Consider the following 6,463-nt stretch of genomic DNA (forward strand, 5'->3'; position numbering starts at 1 on the left):
AGAGACTGTCTTTTTTCCATTGGATATTCTTTCCTGCTTTGTCAGAGATTAGTTGACCATAAAATTGAGGGTCCATTTCTGTGTTCTCTATTCTGGGTTCTGTTGATCTATGTGTCTGTGTTTGTGCCAGTACTGGACTGTCTTGATGATTACAGCTTTATAATATAACTTGGAATCCACCAACTTTGGTTAGTCAGGGTCTTTTCTGGTTCCATACAAATATTAGGATTCCTTGTTTCAGCTCTGTCAAAAATATTGATGGTATTTTGATGGGGATTGCATTGAATGTGGAGATTGCCTTGGGTAGCATAGATATTTTAGCAATAATTGTTCTTCTAATCCAAAAAAATGTCTTTACATTTTTTTTTGTGTCTTCCTCAATTTCTTTCATGAGTATTCTGTAGTTTTCAGAGAATAGATCCTTCGCATCTGTGGTTAGCTTTATTCCTAGGTGTCGTATGGTTTTTGGTGCAATTGTAAATGGGATTGATTCCTTAATTTCTCTTTCTTCTGCAGCAAGACCAAATTCTTAATTAAAAGTGTAAATTCTGCACTGCTGACATAACTCAGTGGCTGAGGTATAGCTCTAGGAAGTGCCTGCCTGCAGGTAGAAAAAAAAAAACAATTTGTTAGTTTTTAGAATTTGGGCCTCAAAGATGCTTTTGTAGTCTCCTATCTTTTTTGTTCATGAAAATTGCTATTAAGGGTGTGGAACTCTTCAATCAGGATGGCAAGACTTTGACCATGGGGCACTGTGTCTTTGAAGAGAGGACATGCTGCATCTCCCAGGCAGCTTAAGGATTTAGAAAATCATTCTCTTCCGTCTGATTTGTATATGATGGGGTGGGGCAATGTAGAAACTATGTCTTTATTTGGGGAATAGGCTAATCTGATAAATCAACAGAAGACCACAGGGGAGCTTGTTATGAGAGAACAGAAGAAAAATAAATGAACTCTGCCAGAATTGGCTCATCTATCAAATTTCTTTTTAACCTTAAAGGAAAATCTTTCCCTCCTTCTTCTGAACGCTTATGCTCTTATTGTCAAAACCATCCACTTGGCATTGGCCCTTATCACATTCTATTCTTATTGTGAGTGGGATTTTCATGTGTAAGCACCTGCGACCTCAACTAGATGGGGGGTTCCTCAAGCCAAGGGGCTGGGCTTTCCAATCCTTTGCGCCTTGCATCTTCCAGCTTTGAACTTCCTCCATAATGATGCATAATGAGCCAATCATTATTATGAATTATGCATTATTGTTATGAATTATGATGATCATTATTATGACTCATTATTCATACTTGTTAAAAATTCCATCAAAGTTAAAAGTACACAACCTGCTGTCTTTCCCCAGCATTTGTGTAGAGTCAAGACAAGTTTATTTTGACTCAGGACCCAAACTCCTGTGTAGGGAATTTTCTTTATAGAAGGCTTATATTTAGGATGCAATTTATTTAACTCAGTGAGAATTTACTCAGCTTCTATCACATGGAGGTTTATAGACTGTAGAAAAGAAATAAGATAATATCCAAGCACTCAATGGGTTTATAGTCTAATACATGAATGGCAAACAGATTGATTTAAATGTATCTATCTATTGATGGTGACTGCTTGGATTGCTGACAAGTATTATAACATGTGGTCTAGATTCAGTAGGAATGAATGCTGTGATCAGTCAGTAATCTAACATTCATTTAGGAATGGAGCATGGTAGCACAAATGACATCTATTCGTAATTCCCAATATGCAGAATGAATTCAAAGTCTAGATAGTAGAAGAAGCTTATATATTTAGTAGAATCCAAGCAGTTAATATCTTAATCAAATTTGGTGCACAGCACCAATAAAATATACAAATTACATGAAATGATTATTTATTAGTCTGCTTCTGCCACCGTAACAAAATACTGTAGACTAGATGTCTTAAACAACAGAAATTTATTTTCTCATAGTTGTAGAGGCTAGAAGTCCAAGATCAAGGTCCTGGCCAGTTCAGTTCTTGTAGGGCTCTTTTTCTGGTTTGTAGGCAGCTGCCTTTTGTATGAACATGACCTCTTCTTTGTGTTTTGGTGGAGAAAGAATGCTAAGGCCCTATGGGATCAGGGCATCAGCCTTATAACCTCATTTAACCTTAATTATTTCCTCAGAGACCCCATCTCCAAATACAGCTTTCCTCAGCTATCCAAAAGTAGAGTGTTCCTGTGAAACCTTTTGGAAGCTGAAATGACACGAAGCCTGGACTATACCCACTTTTGGGAAGTTCTCATTATACCACTTTGCTTTTATAAAACACCTGCATTAGTACAATAACTGCTTTTTTTCCATAACAGTGGGTATTCTATTTGGATTTTTTCAGCTGGTGAAAACAGGTACTAATGTAGGTCTTTCATAAAAGTGAAGTGGTGTAATGAGAACTTTCCAAAAGTGGGGTACACCCACAGCTACACTGGGGTTAGGGTTTTGATGTATGAATTTGAGATGACCCATTCAGTCCATAACAATATGTGATATAAACGAGGTTTATGTCTCATATTTGGAGAAGTGAATATAGACAGGGCAGTGAATGAAGACAGATGTAGACAGGGTTATCATTTTTTTTAAAAAGCAAGACATAAACATTGATTTCTTAATGTTTTTCACATTAGCTGCATTTATGAGTTTTAAACATATCTGATCTTATAGGCTAGTCATTGAAACTCAAGTAATCTACATAACACAACAAAAGATTATATCAAAGATGCCAATAGTTCAAGTTAACAGGTGGTCAGTGGACTCGCAAGTGCACATTTAACAAAAAGTCATGTACTTTTGTAAATCTTAATGGCACCTTAAAATAATAACCAACCATTGAAAAATACTGCCCTCCAAATGTTAACTGCAAACTTTTTGCCTTGGATTAAGTCACCTTTTGTCTAATTACCAGCATGCCTCGCTTTTGTATTGATGTGTTTAATAGGCTGAAAAATCACATCTGTTTTATTACTATATCCATTACAGTAGAATTAAAGAATGTGGTTTCTTTTTCTGTACACACTTAGTTTTTTTGTAACAAAGCAACTTGCACACTTTTAACGTTTAAAACTGAGCATCATCTTTCCTTTCCAGTGAAACAAAAAGAAAATTTAAAAATAAACAGGAACAAAATTACAGTAGAGAATGTCAATTCCAAATAAGATCCTACAAGTTCTGCTGATTCTCCCATCGAGTGGCAGGGCTCAAGTCATCATTAGGAGAGAGTTTTATTTTAAAAGTGTCATCTTAAACTGCAAGGATGTCTGTTAAACATCACAATTAAACATGCCAAAGGAGTAGCCATGTTGTCAAAATGCCCACTTAACCCACCCAAACATCTCAAACCCACCCTTTGCTAAGTTTCTATAACCCCATTTTTTTAAGTTTTTTTTTTCTTTTTTTTAAACAAGAGAAAGTAGACAGGTACATGTTGGTAAATGCTAACTGTCCATATTCACATAGAGACACAGTGTAATCTCTGAGCCCAATATACAGAGAAAGGAGGAAAAAAGCTAGAATTCTATGCACTACTACACCGGGGCCTAGCATCCTCCAGCTTCCAGCAGAGCTAAGGGAGCAGAAGGTTTTTCTTCTTTCCCACAGAGCACGGTGGTGTTGATTCCATAAAGTTTTTGTTTTTGTTGAGACAGGAAGGGACAAAAATGAATTTGGAACAAAAAGGGGTAGAGATTCTTTTCCCACTGTATTCTGCTCAAGGTATTTCCCCCCAAAATAAGCTGAGAACCATGGTATAAAGGGAGAGAAAAAGGAGACTTCAAAAAACAGGGCGAATGAGCACGAGGAGAAAAGAAAAAGAAAAAGGAAAAAAAAAAAAGATGGCAACTCGCTCCCAGGGACTGAAGAAAATTAAAAAAGGAAGGTTGGGATCCATCAGTGTTCCATTAGTCATCTTCTCCTTCATCCTCCTCTCCTTCCTCCCCTGCATCATCATCTTCATCTTCTTCACCTTCATCCTCCTCTCCTTCTTCATCAATATCTTCCAATCCTTCTTCTTCTTCATCATCATCATCATCTTCTCCTTCCCCTTCTTCGTCATCCATATCGGGAACCCAGTAGTACCGTAATGGATGTGGCCAAATATCCTCTTTGATGACCTCTCCTAACTCATCTGCGCCTGCATCAGAACGGTCAGTAAACCAGGTGAAGAAGCTCTCTGGTTCCTCATGCTGTCTCTTCCTGGGGCTTTATTCTGTGTTTGACTTGAACGTTTCCTCGGATCCTTTCCAGATTTCCATTTGATTTCAGTGGACTTTGAAGATGGATCACCACTCTCATTCAGATGAAATTCTTTGGAGAGAACTTTATTTTCGAAGTAAGGGTTTCATCAAAATAAAAATCTATTCTGTAACCTGATTTAATATCTTCAAATTCTGTCACTTCAACTCTTGTCAAATAATTCAGTGCCTCTTCATCCTCCTCCCCAAGCAGTGCAGACACTTGTGGATGGTTGACAAATGTTGTTACCCCAAAATTGGGGATTTTGGCAATCAATTCCGACCTCTTCTGAAAAAAAAAAAATGGTTGGCAGAGTTTGTTATATTTCTGTTCTACTTTCAAAATCTCCTCACTGCCTTGTTCATTAAGTCTGTCTATTTCATTTTGTACTTCATCAATATGTTCAATTGTTTCTTGCTGTTCTTTTTCTGAGGTCTTGTCAGCTCTGTCATGGTTGGAGTTGAGCGCCTTTTTACTGACTTTGGCCTCCAGCGCTGACATGGTGCTGCTCTGCAGTCGGTGGGTGGCGGGGGTGGGGGGGAGCGGGGTGGCAAGAATGTGGTTTCTTAAGGTAACATTCATTGTCAGTAATTTTTTTTTTCACAGTGTGTGTGTGTGGTTTTTTTTTTTTTTAAAGATTATTTATTTATTTATTTATTTGACAGATCACAAGTAGTCAGAGAGGCAGGCAGAGAGAGAGGAGGAAGCAGGCTCCCCACTGAGCAGAGAGCCCGATGCGGGGCTCGATCCCAGGAGTTTGGGATCATGACCTGAGCCGAAGGCAGAGGCTTTAACCCACTGAGCCACCCAGGCGCCCCCACTGTCAGTAAATTTTAAATCTGGGTCCAGGCTAGTTTTTGTTTTGTGTATGAGATTCCCCCCCCCACCAGAAGATCCATTTATTGAAGTGACAAGATATTAGAATAAGCTATTGTCTCTAGGAAAATAGAAAATATATTGGTGTTGGATTTTTATTCCATCCACTTCTTGCTTATCTACCTATCCATCCAGGGTTTTTCAGAGTAAAAAAAAGGTTTAAATAACATTATTCTTGATTAGTTAAGTGAAAGCAAACCTGGATTTTAATATAACTCTCAGCTTCAAATGGGTCATAATGCCTTGTCAGTTTTTATCTTGACATGACGGAATGGCGCACTCACAATGACAATAAGACAGATTCCCTTCATCTTAATCACAAACAGAATCTTCACAAAATGAATTTTTGTGAATTTTTAATGAATTTTTAATGAATTTTTGGTTCAGATCTAGAAAATTATAGGGACTATTTTATCCACAATCCCACCTCAAAATGTTTTCTTTATAATCATTAACATGGGAATAACGCAGTAGCTCAGGGTAACACAGTAAAGTATGACTGAGTAATGATTGGAATGCACACGTAAAAAAGATCTCACAATTCCAGGGGCACCTGGGTGGCTCAGTGGGTGAAAGCCTCTGCCTTTGGCTTGGGTCATGATCCCAGGGTCCTGGGATCGAGCCCTACATCGGGCTCTCTGCTCAGTGGGGAGCCTGCTTCCTCCTCTCTCTCTGCCTGCCTCTCTGCCTACTTGTGATTTCTGTCAAATAAATAAAATCTTTTTAAAAAAAATCTGACAATTCTGTAAATAGGGAAGCATACCACTTAAAAAAACTAAGTGTGGGTGCCCCTAGGTGGCTCAGATGGTTAAGTGTTTGATTTCAGCTCAGGTCATGATCTCAGGTCCTGGGATCAAGCTCTGCGTAGGGCTCCGTGCTCAGTGGGGAGTCTGCTTCTCTCTCTCCCTCTCCCCCGCTCATGTTCTCTTTCTCTCTCTCTCAAATAAATAAATTTTAAAATAAAATAAAAATTTAGTTTGGAAAAATCTTTTCATTCTTTTGAGACACAGTATGTAACAGGTAGAATTATAACCAGATTCTCAATCTCATTGATGTTTGTTATTATGGTATTTTTCCAATTAAAATTTATACTCCCTATATATTAGAAAAAATATATAAAAATCATACATAATTCCACCACTCAATGTTCATTCAAGTAATATATTAATATAGAGATATCTACTGTGAACATTTTATGTACATCTTTCCTGTTTTCAAAATTGGAATTGTATGGCATAATTTTAGAATGCTGTATTTGCTAATAATCTATTATAAACATTTTCTTATTATTACACTTTAATTAAATACAACTCTATCATATGGATATATCATAATTTATT

The 6,463-nt window shown here is 37.4% G+C and overlaps 1 pseudogene across 1 annotated transcript; it reads right to left on the reverse strand.

Moving 5' to 3' along the window:
- Positions 1 to 3,913: 3,913 nt before the first annotated feature.
- On the reverse strand, positions 3,914 to 4,748 carry LOC308348855 (protein SET-like; annotated as a pseudogene). The gene has a single exon. The product of its transcript is annotated as a protein SET-like (transcript).
- Between the last annotated feature and the right edge of the window lie 1,715 nt (positions 4,749 to 6,463).

This window comes from Martes martes, assembly GCF_963455335.1.
Source record: "Martes martes genome assembly, chromosome: 9".
NCBI classification, from domain to species: Eukaryota; Metazoa; Chordata; class Mammalia; order Carnivora; family Mustelidae; genus Martes; species Martes martes.